At 42.6% G+C, this 17,778-nt stretch overlaps 1 protein-coding gene across 1 annotated transcript in view; it reads left to right on the top strand.

Annotated features, from left to right (window-relative positions):
• The window catches only part of LOC122569046 (discoidin domain-containing receptor 2), a 214,021-nt gene that overhangs the window by 37,294 nt on the left and 158,949 nt on the right, over nt 1-17,778 (top strand). Inside the window, exon 2 of the mRNA XM_043729508.1 lies at nt 9,291-9,356. The gene's annotated coding sequence lies outside the window, so the exon portion shown is untranslated. The remainder of the gene's footprint in view (nt 1-9,290; nt 9,357-17,778) is intronic.

Here is a 17,778-nt window from a genome sequence, read left to right as displayed (position 1 = left end):
GGTGTCTTTTCATCCCTTATACATAGTCGACGATTATCTTTACTTTTTTTGTGTCTTGTCGTTTGTTGTCGACTCGACATCGCGTTGAGCAACTTTTAACGATTGGTCCAAGTATCAGATGTAGGTTAAGGCGACGAACAACACATTGGGACGAGGGATGAACGAATTCATAGGATAACGGGTCAGGTGAAGCTTAATCTCAAAGATGTCTGACATGAATCTCGAGGTGGAGATTTATTGCCTCGTAATATACGAGCAGCTAGTCGAGTCCAGTAATGTTACCCACCACGAGAATTATGCTCGGTCGGGACATGAGATTTTGGACTCTCACCCCTGTAAGTTTTCATATCTCCGTCATAGGAAACCATAGAATCAGTCGTACGATCGCTATCGAACGATCTATTAATCGTTAAAGCTCGTACAGAAAATCGTAGGCATATTATACTTGTGTCCATAATTAATTTAAGGAATTTGGAAATTATTTGACAATTACTTGTTTTCATGTTGTATATTATACTTTTATTACTGTATATTAATAATTATGGAAGCACTTTAAGCAGATAATAAATTTCCTCGATAAATTAAAAAGTTGTAGGATCCGAAATCTATACAATTCTGTAGAGATTTCCCCTAACAAGTCTTTCGTGTCTTCACAGGCACGTCACCTTGGTTACACCCTATTTTCCTCACCCTTTTTTTCGTCCTTGGCTCTAACGATTAGTATGCCTGTTGAGAAACCGCTCTTGATTACCATATTCCCATTGAAGACGATTTCGGTTGGATTCCAGTAATTTGCCGGTGCACCGCGAGGAATATTCATTAAGCGAGATACGGGGAACGCGATAAAAATTCTAGAAATTTAGCCAGTCCAACGTTTCTTGATTTTTCCGCCGGCCGGAAGCTCTTTATTTGATCTTAACGCATATCCTGCTCGTTAAGATGCAGACGGGCGAAGGAGGAGTGTGAGTCACTGGTTCGCTGAGTCACCAGCCAGCCGCCGTGCCGGTGCGCCGAAATTCCGGATGCGCCAATTACGCAGCCCGATAATGAAACGAGCTTTTGCCAAAAAGTGCATCGCCCCAATAATGGTCACTTACTGTCAGGTCAGCCTATTGTATTATTGTCGACCTTTGTATCAACACTTGGTAATAACAATAGTTTCGTCGCTGATGCAACGGTATGTACACATCTGATTGTTCCTTTCACTACTGGCAACATAAAAAAAATTATTTTCCCCAGTCATCATAGGAGAATTCAATTTTCTTCGATATTAGAGAATTATTTATAAGAGATCGGCGTATTAAGAGATTTCGATCGATCGGTTGCGAGATTTTCGTATAAATTTTGTAGTTTTTAAATATCAACGAAACACACTGACAAATTCATTCAGTTCACGCAACGACGATGTAACGTCGAGCTCGTTTCCCAGGGACGAACTTTGAAAATCGATTTTTGCAAAGCCAGCGTAATTACAATGACGGATCCAATTAGAGCGAACGAGGCTCTGGGTGTCGCGTAAGTGCACCGAGAATTCGCTAAAAGTGAGTATTCTCGTCAGGTATTCTGATTGGAATATCTAATCAGGAGTCTATGAGGACCCCGGAGACGAGACCGCCAATTTGAACCGGTGCCAGCGCTTTCTGCGTGACATTGGTCTCGTTGGCAAACGTCGCTCTCGGCTGAGTCGAATTGAAACTTGAACATTCGTCTAGCGTTTACTTCCCCCCCCCCACTTTTTATTTCACTAAAAAAAAAAAAAACTCAAACTGCTGATCCTCCAAGTTTACCTGGAAGTATATGGTTTCGCACGATGCAACGAAATTTTAGTTAATACCCTAATAACTGAACTTTTGCTGGTTGAATTCACTTATCTTAATACGAGCTTCTATTATCGGTGGTGGAAAATAATAGGGAGAATTGACGAGATCTTATTATACGGACTCCAATTATATAGTCTGTGTGATCGTCGACAAGCTCAGCTGCATATATGAACTTGCACTGTACTGATGATTTTGACTGTACGTGGAATCGAGATGCGACGAACGATAGAGCTGTAATTACAGATAGCGGGGAAACGTATGCCTGCGTTGTAACATGATGTAAAAGTCACCGATACTTCTGTTCACCCCCGTTATATTGCACACCCTCGACCGCGTCTAGACGCTTCGTGCAGTCGAGTGTTATCGTGAGTGGTAGATACGGCATGTGGAGCGAATGACTCAACGGTTTGTGCAGCTCGTGTGTTGCATGCTGTTACGTGTCCCAGACACGTTTTGCAACATTCTGCAATCTAGGGTGACATATTGCTCGGCAACGCGAAAAAACCCTGCTCTACCTTTGTACGACTGGAATGGACGTCAGCGGTAGCTTTGCTCCTACTAGAAAGTCAAGAAAACCTACACATCGTGGTATGACTTGTTCACGGGTGCTACGTTTGACACGTTCACTGCGGATTTGATTTTCATCTTCCACGATGCTCTGTGCTAACAAATAGTTTTCGTACAATACCTATCTGTTTATTGTAAAACTTTAAAGGCGAGTTTTATACGAATTTTATGGATTCAGTGTAATTTAGTAGACTTTTTGATCACCTTCCATATTCGATTTTTATTTATAATGCAGGAGGAATCATGGTTAACACGAAGGTTGAATATCTCGTTTTATATAAATAAATTACAGGAACATCTTTACCCCTATGTGACGACTGTTATACATTTACTTGAGAAGTGAAATAGTTCATATAGTTTGACATGATATTGATATTATTCTACCTTAAAGATAGTACCTTAACGTTAACATTTAAAATTCACTGGTTAAGCCATTATCTGGAAAATGAGGTGTTTTGTCGTTACCCTTTGTTAATACTATCGATCGCAATGGGTTGCCGATTGCTGCGCAAGATACAGTAGCGATTGAATCTAAATAACGATACAGAGTCTACCATATGCTCCTGTTTCGTGCAGGATGAATATTCTGATGTAGCGGGCTGTCAGGTTTAGCACACAATCAAGCATTATCAGGTACGGTCAGACGGTAATTAATGGCTCGGCCTGGTCAAACAGTAATCAATAATCAATGGTCACTCATAATCAGGTCAATGGTACGAAGCCACATCACTTAGATCGGATCTAAACGTCATATCAAATTCAAAGGTAAACATCGGTATATACCAAACGGCTGGTCATCGTATGTTCTGTTAGCCGAAGTCCAAATACAATGTGCATCCGTGAATGAATCCCTTTAATTATTTTATCCTTTCTCGCGGACGATATTCATTTAAAATGGAACGATTTGTATTAACGATAATTCAAAAACATGTGCCTTTAAGAATTTTCAAAGATAGTTCGACGATATTTTGAGCCGAAAGGATTTATGCTAGATGCTTGGACTGTACGTACCTGGTCAGTGAGAGTGCGGATGGAATTGTGTAAATGCTCAACGATAACTATAACCTACTATCTCGAAGACACATTGCTGTCAGATATCGAAAGATTGATTGTTAGGCACGACAGAGTTTAAGTACAGCAAGTAATCCCAGGTTACGTTGTCTTAACACCAAAACTAACCAAATGACTCGTATTAAATTCTTCGCTTTTGCTATACTTTTAATTAACGATATATGACATACGTAAATACATATTAAAACTCGATCATTCCAGTGCTATAAAATAGGAATATTATTTGTGAAAGGACTATCTCTGTAATAAAGAAGGTGAAGGTGCTTTCTGATTCGAGGACTATGAAGAACATGAGGCAATTGATCTCACACTTGAAAAAATATTTGAACGATCCACGCGGTAATTTAGCAATAAAATTTTCTTTGCCCAATGAAAATTTCTAGCGTAGATATTTTTTCAATTGAAACAGAGAATTCGCATCGAAGAAACAAACGCCGCTTTATGGAGAAGTAAAGAGGAAGAGGATGAGACTGGAAGCCTAAAAGTGGAGGCAACAACGATTAAGGTTACACCTCGACCTCTAACCTCAGCCCCACGTTCGCGTGGAATCTCTTCTGGCAATAGCAGCCTCGAGTCGAAGCTTCCTTGCTCGTTCGCGAATACGTAGAGCTGCGAGTCTCGTGCAGCCAGTGCAGAAGCTATTACTCGACGAAAACTTACTTTTCTCGGGGAAATTACTTTCACGAAGTATCTTATTTCGTCGGCGACGCGAGGAGAACGGCGCGGCGTCGTTGCTTTCCCATTTTCGAGATTTCACCGCCGAAGGAGCGGCCAGCAGGATCACGGAAACGCGCCTGCGCCGTTAAGCGTATTTTCGGCTGGCTTAGGCTTCATGCTCATAGATCAAGACAGCTAGAAACAGAGTAGGCTTCCGATTGAATGGGGTCGATCGTTTACTCGTGTGGAGAACATCGTTGAACCAAATTAGATAAAGCTTCCGGTAGGATAAATACAACGAGTGACACCCTAATTGTTTGGAGGGGTTGGTTCTATGAAGGGTGCCTCGGGGCACGAACGTTTTGATTATATTTGAAAATAGGGGAACTATGATTGATACCTTTATGCGGATGATTTTTCTATTTATTAATGACATATGGATGGACGTTAATTTTTGTGCAATTTTCGTGAAACGTTTACAACACGCTTATACGATGTCAAAAATATCATTTCAGCGTTTAACAGGTACGTTTACAGTTTACACAGGCCAAATTTTATGGTTTTCCGATTCGAATCGGGCAGATATTATCGAACAATAAACACTGTTATTACCAATTTCGAGAAATCCTTCCTCCGTTGCAACGCTTTCATCCCCATCGGTCGGTCTTTTGTGAATTCTTCAACATATCGAGCCTGTAATCCGATATCGACAAATCCGGTTAAAACGAAAACAGTCACTTAATACATCAAGTGGAACAGGCTGAACATTTGTTGAGCTCTCTGCAAATCCTGGAATCCATATCGTTGGTAGGTCGCTGTACCAGCAACAACGGGACGAAATTCCGCTGCAACTTTTCGCTATACCATGCCAAGGTTTTTCTTAATATCATAGAAACGGATTTTAATCGGATAACGTCGAAATAGCTACGGGATTAAAGAACAAATCGATTGGATTTTCATAATTCTTTTAGACGGCAAAGAAAGAAAAAGAAAGAGACATACGTAATTATTGGGGTTCTTAAAATAAAACGTGCATTTCACTTCGACCGGAATATTCATGGAAATTACCACGGAAATAGGCAAAATAGAATCTCTTGCGCGAGGTAAGCCAGAATGTGGGTTAGGAAGCTCTAATCAGAATACATTGAATTATACGGTTATCGTGGCCACGCATAACGTTGCATAATGCGAAGCATTCGATCAATTATGCGACGATATTTGTGCTTAATTATGCAAGTAAGCCAGGCATTCTCGCGCCGTTATCGGCAATCACTTTTCGGCCCCGATATTCGCGCGGATTACAGATTCCTAATCACCGATGCCGTTTGTCCAACTTCGCACGATCCGATCGCGATAATTAACGAACCGTTACAGGCGAAATGATTTTCACGTTTGAATTATTCTTCCGTTAATTCCATTCCAACCGCTAATGCTTCCATCTTCTATTGAAATCGGACGAGAGAGGCGCGCGTCCGATCGCGCTAATAACACGCCGTATTCTTTTCGATTTCTCTTCCGACTGTTCCTCATTTGGTTCTTATCTACTCGCGGACGCTTCTGGCCCCGAGGCAAAGAATTTGCAGTTTTAATTATTACTCTCAATACTTCACCGGGTTCCGCGAAAAATTAGATTTCCGGCCGGAATGGTTTCAGCCTCCGCCCGGGGATTACCGCTCGTAATTCAACTTGACGGGCGTCAGCGGAGCTCGATACGGAAAGGAATCACGTTTAATTCTTAAATTTGCCTGATAATCCAGTTACCGTGGACTTCATAGTCTCGATCGATCGGATTCGATTCGATTCTCGGTCATTGGACACGCTGCTTTCGATATCGATGGCGAACAGTATGTACGTGCGAATGAAACAAGATGGAAAAACCAGTGGATTCGCTTAGTGAGAGGGATGAGAGCGTAAAAGAGAAAATTTGGAGTGGCAGTTAACAAGAAGATAACAGGAACACGCGTGCTCCGGGATGAAAGAGGCAAAAAGCGTCTGCTTGAGATCGTGGCACGCGACCACTTGCATTTCATCCCTTTGCGCCTTCGTTGCTCGTATCACCCCGGCTCCCTGACTATCACTCAACGTCTTAACCCTTTCGTAACGAGTAGACGGTACGCGTGTCAGCGTCTATCAACGAAGAAGCTTTCTACCAGTGCCTTCTTCTTAGCGCTGGTTAACCTTTCGTCTCTTCCATCTGTTTATTTCTCTCCGTAAGAGCCGTCTCTCGGTCCCTCATCCTCGTCTTTGTCTTCCCATTGGTCGTCGTGATTTCGCTCCCAAGATCTCTCGCGCTCTCGCGACCAACGTTATGTCTGAGATCTTTATGACTCGACGTAAAGGCAAACGACCTCGTCGTCACTCTCTCCGGCTGTTCGGCCGGAAAGAGAGGCCGAAAGGTGGAGGACCGCGTGAAAGAGGAAACGCTAGTTGGCGAAGGAAATAAAGCATTTCGCGAGGCGACTGAATGCAGAAGGAAAGGGGCAGAAGGGGATGGGCGCATAATTTTCGTTTCTTCCGCGGCCGTATTTCGCGGAGACAATGCCGCCTGGGAACCGCAATCCTGGATGCAACCGACCCAGAAAACACGTCTGGGATTACTGTACAACGATAGCTTGCTTTTCTACCATGCCTATTTGTCTCTGCGGCTACGCGTCCACACTTTCGTCCGGCCATGTCTGTATGGAGCAACTGAACGACGTGAAACAAAAGTGCGAGATGGGTTCTTTTTCATGGTACGGAGTGACATAGAGAGAGAGAGAGAGAGAGAGAGACAGAGAGAGAGAGAGAGAAGAAAGTTAAGGACGAGCGATTAGACATAGCCGGCAGACGTTACCGTGAGAGCGTGATTCTGGATTGGACGGGCAGATTAAGTTCTTTTATGTATATACTTTGTGATTATCCCGTGAAATCATGGTTGGAGACGATTAGTGTTTTTATAGCCATAATATTGTCATTAAAATACTGCGTGTACGAACGTTCGCGTCTTAAACGAGTTTAAAGTGGAATTTCTTATGATGAAAAGAAGTTAATAATTTCCAGGAAATGGGAATTGGAAAGATCTAAATTATGTATCGTAGTTAAAAATGTATTTTATTATGTAACCGGAATTTCTACTTTGTTGTTTATGTTAGGTGGCTGGATTAACCTGTGATTAAAGATAGATTAGGTCTACCTGTAATTTCCAGGAACTACCGATTTAATTTGACGTTGATAGTCGTGCCAGATGTAGACCTCGATCGTACAGTATCTACTCCGTTACAACAGTGAACGTACGAACTCACAGTGCATTTGCCTCGATCGAATATCTGGGTGGTTCGTTTTAATTAACATCACGTCTCTACGTAATAGTGAAAAATGAAATATTCCGTTAATTGAACGATTCGAAATAGGAAGAGGTAAGATAAACGTCGTTCAAAGCACGTCAACCTCTAACCGACGTTCACATATCGATTCCCTATGGAATCTCTTTGGCGGAGATTGCCTGGATCGTCCGGTTGAATGCGCGGGAACCGAACTACGGAAGATGGGAAACTTGCGAATGCGGACGGGGCCCAGGTCGAAGTTTCTTGTTAAATTTGTAAGGCTAGAAACTTTTTCTATTATTAAATTCGCGACGTAGGTTATCCAGCGACCCTCTTAACTCTTATTCCGATAGAAGCTGGAAGCCAATCGCGTTATTCCGCGAATTAAACGCGATCATTCGACATATTCCACGGTGGTATTCGGAAAACTGGAAAACTTGCTCCTGCAGCGCGAAAAACTTTGTATAGAAGCTAGATATTCTCAATAATAATAAGAAATGATTGTTAACGATAAATTATTGTTATTATCTTTGTTCTATTGGGTCGTTGAGAAAGTTCGTAGCGTTCCTGAAAATCGATACTTGCAACTTCTATCGAATAATGAAATACTGGTAACTTAGAATTGGTTAATATAAAGGGTAACGTCTTGAACGAAATAACGTCGGACATCGTGCTAGGAACTTAGCTGTAGCTTTTCAAGTACTTTCGAAAAAAACTTTTACAAATCTTCTTAAAACATTTTTTACAAACATCTTTACAATCTCACGAAAGATCGAATATGTTGAAGCTTAGTCAAGATCAATAAAAGTATGCTAAGTTAAAAACTATTTCAGAAAATTTATTTCTTAAAAGATCGAAATATTATTTAACGAAGTAATCACGGAACTGTTCGATAAGGTACTGAAATTATTATTCAACAAAGTGCTAATCTCGCGGAAACATATTGCCTTAAAATTTTTCTTTCATTTCTAAGAACTTCCAGTACTATAAAACAATGTACGTATATATATATATATAATGCTGATATAATAAGAAGTAGGAAAATATAAGAATCTGCATGTTTCTCTGCCACGATATTTCAATTCGAATAAGATCCGCGGCGTTCCGCGCTGAGTTCGTGGAGCTAAGCTCGCAATGTAACACCGTGTCATCGAATGAATTCGTTATTAGACTAAATAACTCTCCAGCGAACCGAAGGGACAGACAGGCGAGTAGACGAAGCCATCCACAAAGTTACTCGATGAATCCGCTAGGAATAGTTTGTCAGTGTCTTCGTCAAATTTCCAACCAGTCGCGATACAATCTCGCTCCCGTTTTCGCATTAAATCAGACGTAGGTTGGTACGCGAGCGTATTTGCACGACCTCGCCGCGCGGTTCGGTGCCGCCGCATCTCGCGACGTCTACGAATTCCTTAAGCGAAATATTATACAGGAAAGCAGCCATGGTACAGGCGGATATGCGCGCCAGGCCTGTGTTTTATTGCCGGCACGCTTGGATAAATATGCGGACGCCTCCACCACGACCTCCTACTCGGCCGTAAAAATGATAAAGAAGGGTATCGGCTGGCCGATCGGACTGAAATGTAGAAATACATACGGAAACGTGCTGTCGCGAACGTGGCTACCTCTTCCGCCCGTCCTCGAATCAATATTGAATCCTTTTCCACTGTCACGACCGATTTCAAGCTTCTTATCGCGTCGTTTCTGCCGCGAATCGTTTTCCCCGCGCTTGTACTTATAGGCAATTTTGCACACGATCGTCTTGATATCGAATTTATCTATTCGAGTAGTAGGAAGCATAGATCTTTACACGGAACAGCTTCGAGCTTACTAGACCTTAACTTATCGCTTCTGGTTTCACGTGTGCTTGCAGGCTTTCCAATCGCAGACGAAGATGCAGTGAAACGTTGGACGCGCCGAGACACATCCCCCACGATCGGTGAGTACTTTTTTCTATCCAATCGTGTCTTTTCATTCGTATTACCCTTAAGTCGCGAACCCGCCGCGTTGGAAAGCAATTGGCTGCCTCAATCGAAATCGAGTTCGGACGGTAATATCGTTGACGGTGGCTTAAAAATTTCTAAGCCCCCGGAACCGAAGATTCGTGGCTTCCTACGAAAAGTCCCCGAAACTTTCCCGGCACGAGACGTTCTCGACCGCGATGATTTCCCAGCGTGGAATATTATTCGGTCGAGCGAGCTGATCGGCCCACCGGCTGCACAGGGCGTCTCTCATGAATTTCATAAAGTTTCATCCGTCCTGTACATTGGAAGTTTCACGAGGCCCGTGAAAATTGGCGCCTTTCGACGCTCGCCTAAAGCTCCGTCCAAATCGAAATCTAAGCTGCGGCATCAATATACGGCGGCTCGTACTATAAATCCTGGTCGCTTTTCTCGCTGGGAAATGGGGTTACAAGATGCGGCTGCCGCGACCGACCAATCCAATCAACTTACCTGAGAGACTTATGACAGGAATTTCATAAAACGAGGAAGAAAGGGCAGCTTTAGGCAACGACGAACGACTACGATAATTCAGACGATTTTCAGCTTTTTGCTATATCCCCATCTTATTTCTTGTTCGTCAGCCTTTAAACTATATTCTTAATCGATTTTCAAAGGTTTTATCAACGCGACCATTACTCGGTCAAAGATATCAACTTTGCGCCCTGGTATAGTTCCAGCAACCAAGAACACCCGTTTCATCGAGCCTATTAATTTAATTTCAAACGCGACCGGGCTATAAACGTTGCTAGTCATCGTGCGTCCATCTGTGTCTGTCCCGGGCTCCGTGTAAAATTCATTCCCCCTTTATAACAATAACGACCCTCCGTTCTCTGTGTTCGCTCGCTGAATCATTCATGTTGTCGAGGGGGTCAGGTTTGTGGAGTGTTCGTCAGCTACCGTGCGATTAACGTGCATTAGCCAAGGCAACTTCGCATCCCCGAAGAGGGCAGAAGTGGCCTTACAGGGAACAAGGAAGCTTCGAAACGCGCTCCCACCACTGTATCCCATTGTCGCTCTACCTCGTTTCCCCGCCTCGTTGTTAATAGAAACGTGTCTGTACATTTAATTTTTCTTTCATTATCGTCAGATATCGTAGCTACTATATTCTTTGTTTTTATTCAACTCCCCCATCCTTCCACCTTTTCATTTTGAAGAGCTCAGATATTGCAGAAACTCGCGACAATTTTGTATTACGAACGAGTAACTTCTTCCTCCCCCTAACAATATCTCGGATAGAGTTCTGGGGAGACTCGATCAAAAGATCGAGAATGCTAGTCGACGAAAACGAAACACGGCTAGAAAAACAATAGAAGAAACAACTGGCCGGAGCTTAACTACGAAATTGAAACGAAAACGCCATACTGTATCCCATACGCGAAGGAAGAAAGAAACAGAAGCCGATTAAACGCTTTGTTTTCCTCCATCCTCTCAGCTCCTACCCTTTTCTTCTCCGCTCGCCTCTTACATTCTGCTCGAGAAAATCCAGTCGATGCTGGCAGAGTCCAGGCACAGGCAGAAATCCGCGGAAGCGAAGGCGAGGGTAAGTCCGTTGCGAGAATGCGTAAGCGAATTACTGAAGTTCCTCGGCGAAGAGGCTCGGGTCCGGGGTTAAAAATCCTTTGAGCGCCTTGGTCGAGGCTCCGACATCGGGATGATCGACGAGGGAGCTGGGGAACGCTCGATCTCCGTTACTAGTGGAGACGCATTAATTCGTGATAATACGATCGTCAGACTTCAGCCACTGAGTTCAGTGACAGTGATTTCGCGATGTTTGATTGGCCAGCGAATTGATCGATTCGTGTTTTAACGTCTTTGATACGGCGCTCGTTCGCCGCGTGGTGTCACCTTACGATAACCATAATACTTATCTAAATCGGACGATATCTAATAATTATTTAAGCTGAGAAATTACACAAGAACTGACAAACTACGTATGCGTAATGAAGTGCCGGAACGACCAAACGGGAGAACGTATACAGTCGATTAAAAATGATAGTAGGCTGGACCTATATTTTTGGAAATTGACGAGTTTAACCGATCATCGGACATAGGCTGCTGTCGACTAGGCGCTCGTAGCGAAGAAGTTAAGGAACGTTCTTCGATTCCTCTGTAGAATAACTCGAAAGAGATTCGATATTGCAGTGGCCCGAGCTATTGACTTCTTCCTACTCGTCGAAATAAATTACCTTTTTAGACGGTAGTTTCTTTGTATCGAGGACGCGCGCGCTGCTGTGAGTTCTCAGGATTTCTTGCGATCGCAGTGATACGCAATCTTGACCGTATAAATTTGTTCGTATCCCTTTCTCTCGGTCTCGTTCTGCCGAATGTAGGGCGTGGTTCAAGGTAAATACGGTCGAGTAGCATACAGCGATGAAACGGTTTCCTTCTTCCGATCCTGCAATCGAAACGAGTTCGGCCTGCTCTTCGTCGAATCGAAACGACGATTACGCGGACGCTGTTGCTTCATTGCAGAAACTCGCTGCTATTTTGCGACGAAAGCCTCGAACGTATAGTTTCGTATCGACGCGGTTGTTATCAGAAATAATAAGGTCGCAGCCAACGGCGGGTATCCCGTGGGAATCGGTTTGTTTGACGTGGTTCCACGACGATTCACCCACCCACTGACCGAACAACGCGTCACCACTTGACCGACTTTTCCGATTATTTCTGATAACCTTGCTCATCTTCTAGTTTTCTGCTCGTCTAGTTTCTCCGATAATATTTCGCAGGCTATTTCGACATGGAATATATATCGAAAATGTATCTTGATATTGCGTTGAAAGATGGAAGAGCAAATTGCAAACTATTGCGGTTTATTAAATAATTAGAAAAATTGGAGGAATAACCAATGGGGATCTGGCAAACGGTACGTTTAGCTTTGGTACAGGTGAAATATGCAGATACCGTGTTTGTATGCATATGCAACAGTGGCCACAGTATAAATACCATATTGTGGGAAAATATTTAATGACGTATCGACAAATGTGAACCGCGCGAGGATTACACAGGGCTCTGCGGCGCATCGGTTTCCATTCCACGTTACCACTGATTGGTAATGTTTAATGTTTAACCAAAAAACGGTTAACTACATTTGTAACATCGCGCATCGTTGTTATTCGATAGCAACATTCGAGAAGGGCGACCTTTTTGCATAAATTTCCGATCATTTTAAAATTACAATTGAACATTATTACCATTTGTTGACAGTTATAATTACAAAAGTGCAAAAATGTTTAGATTCAGTTCGTTAAATTCTTATCGTTAGGATTTAACAATTTAAAGAATATAAAAATACAAAATATATTGGAGTTTTGTTATAAAAAGACGAAAGCTTCGAATTGGTAGAATAAAAGGTTACTTGATCCATTTATAAAATGTTGTATAATAAAACTGTATTATACACACGTTATCGACCATAAATAGATCTCGTATAAATACACGATGCTGAATGCTTTTTGATATCTTTTTAAAAAAATGAGAACGAACTCATTGGGCAATCTAATTTTTCTCAAAAATATCCATTGTTCTTGCATTTTGTTAGGAAAAATGGAAATAAAGGTAAAAGTATTACGCCTGTTAAACCGCACGAAGTATGCAATTACACCAATAAGGATGGCTCTGTCTTAAAATCGGCATCGAGCGGAAGGAAGGAGAGTGGGGCGCAAGATTCTAGCGTCGAAGGCGTTAAGCTAAGCCGTAATCGTCTTATTCCGTGTTAAATCTCTTCTTCGCCCGGCCTTCCGTTCCTCGAAAGCGCTTCCGACTACAGTGCCGACGATATGACTTGGCGCTATTGTCTCGAGCTTACAGGCACGGCTACACGCTTATAAGCCGCTGGCTTCGGAATGCGAGGATTAAAAGCCCGTCTTGCTTTCTTTGAGGAGAACCTCCGACGGCATGGTTGAAATGCTCCGCTGCCGTAATGTCACTCCGACCGACGACAAAATAAATCAAGAATTCGCGACCAGCGTACGCATCGTTTCACTGGTCTCCCCCCTTTTTTCTTTTTACCTTATTTCTACTGAATTTCATATTCTTCTTTTCAAAGGGTCCCGGGAATTCTACAGAAACACTGCTCGGATTCAATTAGAGGAATTGTCATGTCATTGAGTGGAATACTTTTTTTTTTTAATTCCGCTTTCAAAGCGGAAAAAAGATTTCAAGGAAAAGAACGTAGAATATTTTTCGAGGTTTTTGTGGAAATATTTCTCGACTTTGTAAGAGTATTACGCGTTGATACTGTGGTGCATTTTAATAGAGTTAATTTTGTAATATAATTGCAACGTAATTTTATCAATTAACTATTCGTAGTTTTCGCCGGAAGAGTATCCATTAAAATCATACGCCTTACTCGGTAGTATTGTAGTTCTTACGCTAATGTGCTACGATGATTTACGTTATTTCATCAAACACTTTGTACAGCGTTTATACGAGAATTTTATTTGCCATATCTATCATATTCTTGAATCGTTTTACGGTTATCTTAAATTACGTTGAAATAAATTTTGCATATTACGAATGGCCCGTAGTGCGGATAGTCGGTCGGTCGTCAAACCTTTCTGTGTATCGGTATGACCGTATAATTTAACGAAACGGGCAAAGCGTTTAACAAAACGGAGAAGATATCGTACAAGATGGACTGGGCATTCGGGTTTTTACGCAAAGGAAACGTTTCACTTTGCCAAACCAGATTCGATATTACGGATATCGAACTAACACAGTGCAGTTGGGAAGTCTGGCGTTCGAACTCTTATATAGGTTCCATGGAACTTTACAGCTTCGAGTATGCTCATATTTCCCACCGGTTCAGACATTCTTGCGTGTTTTATGACGACTGACGAGACGACAGCTATAGCGAATAATAACGAGGAAAAGGTCAAGAAATTCCGATAACGCGATTCGAGTCTCGGAATTCCGCGTGAAATAAAAATCCGATGCAATTCGAGGTTTACGATCCCGTGATCCTATTTCTTCGTAAAAGCGTTGACGATAAATAATTTCGAACACATTCCATCGTCAAGAAAATCAAGATCCCTTTGTTATATTTCCATGATAAAAGGGATTATTCCTGGAGAATATTCCTGGCGTACTACGGGTCTAAGAAAGCTCGATCGACGTCTCGAGATCGCTCAACGTCTTCCGCATTATCAATTTAAAGCTACCTTTCTCTCATCTTCTATTCTATCGCAAATTCTATTTCCACGCTGATTTGTCTTCTCCCTTCAGGCGGACGCACGGCCTCGTAGCGCAAAAGTGTATCTCGCGTATCCCCATAGACCTCGGTGAAAGAAACCGTTTCTTCGGCCGGGAGGGAAAAATAAATATTTGTTTCGCGGAAGTAGCGCGTAACCGTGAAAACAATCGATCCGACCGACGAAACCGAAACGCCAAACGGATTTGTACGGATCGAAGCCACGGATTCTGTCGTTGAAATCGACGATCTTCGAACGTAATCTGGAATGGTCCTCTTTAGGATCGTTTCTATGCGCGCGTCGCAAGGTCGTTCACCGAAAGATTCTGCTGATTCTTCCTGGACTACTTTGCTGAGGGGAATAATACCGTCCTCCACGAACGACAACACGATCCTGCTTTACTCGAACCGATTCGTTGACCGATTATTAGCCGGTCTGGCGAACCATTCACCTCGACATGGCTGCCGCTTCGCTTCTATTCTATACACCGAACGTCTTTATGCACCGCGACATAAACTTCCATGGAGGTCGGAAAGAAGAGCGGAAAGTGCTGTCGAGAATGCCAAAAACCTTTCGTTGGCAGAGTGCACGGACAACAGAATATCGGCTCGGTGGCTTTAGCGGTCTACGATCACCGGTTAAGGGGGAAAACGACACGAGGCTTTCCATGTCGAGTGTCGTGTTTCTTCGTCGTTGATGCTGTTACGTATAGAAACTAGAAAAATTCTTTCTCAAGTTTCGGTGGAGGAATTTTAGCCAAGCATTTATTAAAAATTTGTCCTAACTCTTTTACATTCCGCACTAGAGGCATGCATACCGTGAGAATTCTTGGCAGTCCTTGGTTAACTATACTGTTCAAGTAAATACGTCCTCTGACCTGACCTCCATTGTCTCAGCGTTTATGACAATTAATGTAGCTTTGAACGGAAGCTCTCAGAGTACCGTGGCTACACCTTGTGCAACTCTATTAGGCTCCTGTCCCCAATTCCTAGCTATCAGTAGGTGACAAGCGGAGCAAATTACAATTTTGTCTTTTCATCGGTTCATTCGACTAGACCTGATTCTCGCGGTTTTAAAGAAATTTTTTACCTCGGCCTTGTTTTTAGTTTGAGCTTAAGCGAGCTATCAGAAAGAACTCTTTTAACGTTTAAGCTGTATCGATGAGCGTCTTTCCTTTCTCTCCATTTCGTTCAACTTCGTTTTCTCTTTCATTTACAGCACCACAAATACACCGATTTCTATGATACTATAGCTTTCGAAAGAGTGTATAAAGTAACAAATAAGATTTTACAGCGTATAGCTAGCTGACCGAACGTTGAACGTAGGTCGGTTAACGAGAAACGCGTAAAATACGGCTGACAGTGGCAACTTAGAAGGCGCTAATATCTAAGCGGGGTGTATTCGCAGAATATAGTAGGCGATAGCGGAGAAGCTGGCTAATAACGTGGAAGATTACACTGGCCGCTTTTGGCAACGCGCGTACTTTCCCCACGAAGCGATCACCCCATGGATGGAATAGCCTAGATTCCCCTACCTTCTATTTTACCACCATCGTTGGCTCTCCGTGGCGAGATAAATTTTACAAATCGCCCGCGGCTCGATGCTACACGATCCTGCGTTTTACCACGTTATTATATTATACCCTCCGCCGCGCCGGACCGGCTGTAACGCAAGACAAACACATACGTCCCTGACAAATGAATTTTATTACGCGATTTCTGGGATTTGCACGACATTAATTAAATCCAGACTTTACGGATGGAACGAGTATCTTCCGCTCCAATTCGAATCTTCCTTTTCACGTCTTGTTCCGGATCCCCTGCCTCGTTTATTTTAAAGTTACTTTTCCAGCAACGGATTACCGGATAATACGATTCTCAACGTTTAACGAATAAAACTTCTTCTCAAAGATATTTCATAATCCCCGATGTTAATAAAAATGACGACTTTTAGTGGAACTTCGGACAGATGATAAAAACGATCTCAGAAATGGAAAACAAACACTCTCGGGGGAAATACACAGGCTCGAAAAGGTGTTCGAATGTTCGTAGGCACTTTGCAATTTCGTTAATACTTTTACGAGTGAACGAGCACAAATCTGATGTATAGAAATTATAAGATATTCAATGCAAGTGTATATTTCGCAAGGTTCGACATGATATCTAAATATCAATTATCCATGCTATTGCTAGATCTCTATATATATGGCTAGATCTAATATACTGAAGATAGCTATTCATGCTTTATACTAATTTTTTTATTGAATACGATATTTGCAATAAACGTCTTGTAATTTCTATATACATGGCAGATTGGTTTTAAATTCTACCAATATAATCACGTCGTATCTCGCTATAGTATAGTACTAGTGGAACGTCGAGATTGTTTATACAACGTATGCAATATGGACGTAAAAATTTTCTATGTGTATTTCTACGTGTATTTTCTGTGTGTATTTCTAAAAAGTGTTCGAATACTTTCGTGAGCCGTCAATTTGGCATTCGAATTTCCGCCATTATAGAAAATGCAATCCTCTGAAAACGAATGGAAGGCGGCCGGAACAACGAAGAAAACGAACGCCGCGAACTTGACGCGAATACCGACAAACTGGTGACTGGATTTCTCCAGTCGAAATTCGCCTGTCCGAGCTTCGTGCTTGTTAGTCTAATTACTTGTAAGTGGAGTTGCGGCCGTAACGAACCAACCGACCGGCTGCTCCAAAACTTCTCGACGAGTAAACACGCTCGGCGCCGCAATATTATTCGGCCGATCCCTACTCACCACAACCCCCTTTCCACCCCTGTTCGTTTTCCTCTCGTCTCCCTGCGTGTAGCGTCCCTCTTTTTCTTCATTCACCCTCCGAGCTTCGCGAGCAATCTTCTTTGCGCAACCAGCAATTTTCCCCGACCGCGGGCGAACGACTTCTTCGAACAAGTTTTCATAAGAAGCAATTTCGCGGCAGGGGTAACTGCTTCCAATGCATTATACTTCCTCGTTACAATACTTTCCATCAGTTCACGAAATTCTATTTCTGGTTCATGATAAATAAATCAATTTAATCGGGCTGGTTTGTTACCCGCCGCGCAGATTGCTCTTTTTGCTGAATTTCGTCTCTGAGATCGTGATTTGTGCGTTATTTTGCACGTTTGCTGTATTTCCGCCCCTC

This window comes from Bombus pyrosoma, linkage group LG7, assembly GCF_014825855.1.
Source record: "Bombus pyrosoma isolate SC7728 linkage group LG7, ASM1482585v1, whole genome shotgun sequence".
In the NCBI taxonomy this organism is placed as follows: Eukaryota; Metazoa; Arthropoda; class Insecta; order Hymenoptera; family Apidae; genus Bombus; species Bombus pyrosoma.
This window is presented reverse-complemented; position numbering and strand designations above follow the sequence as displayed.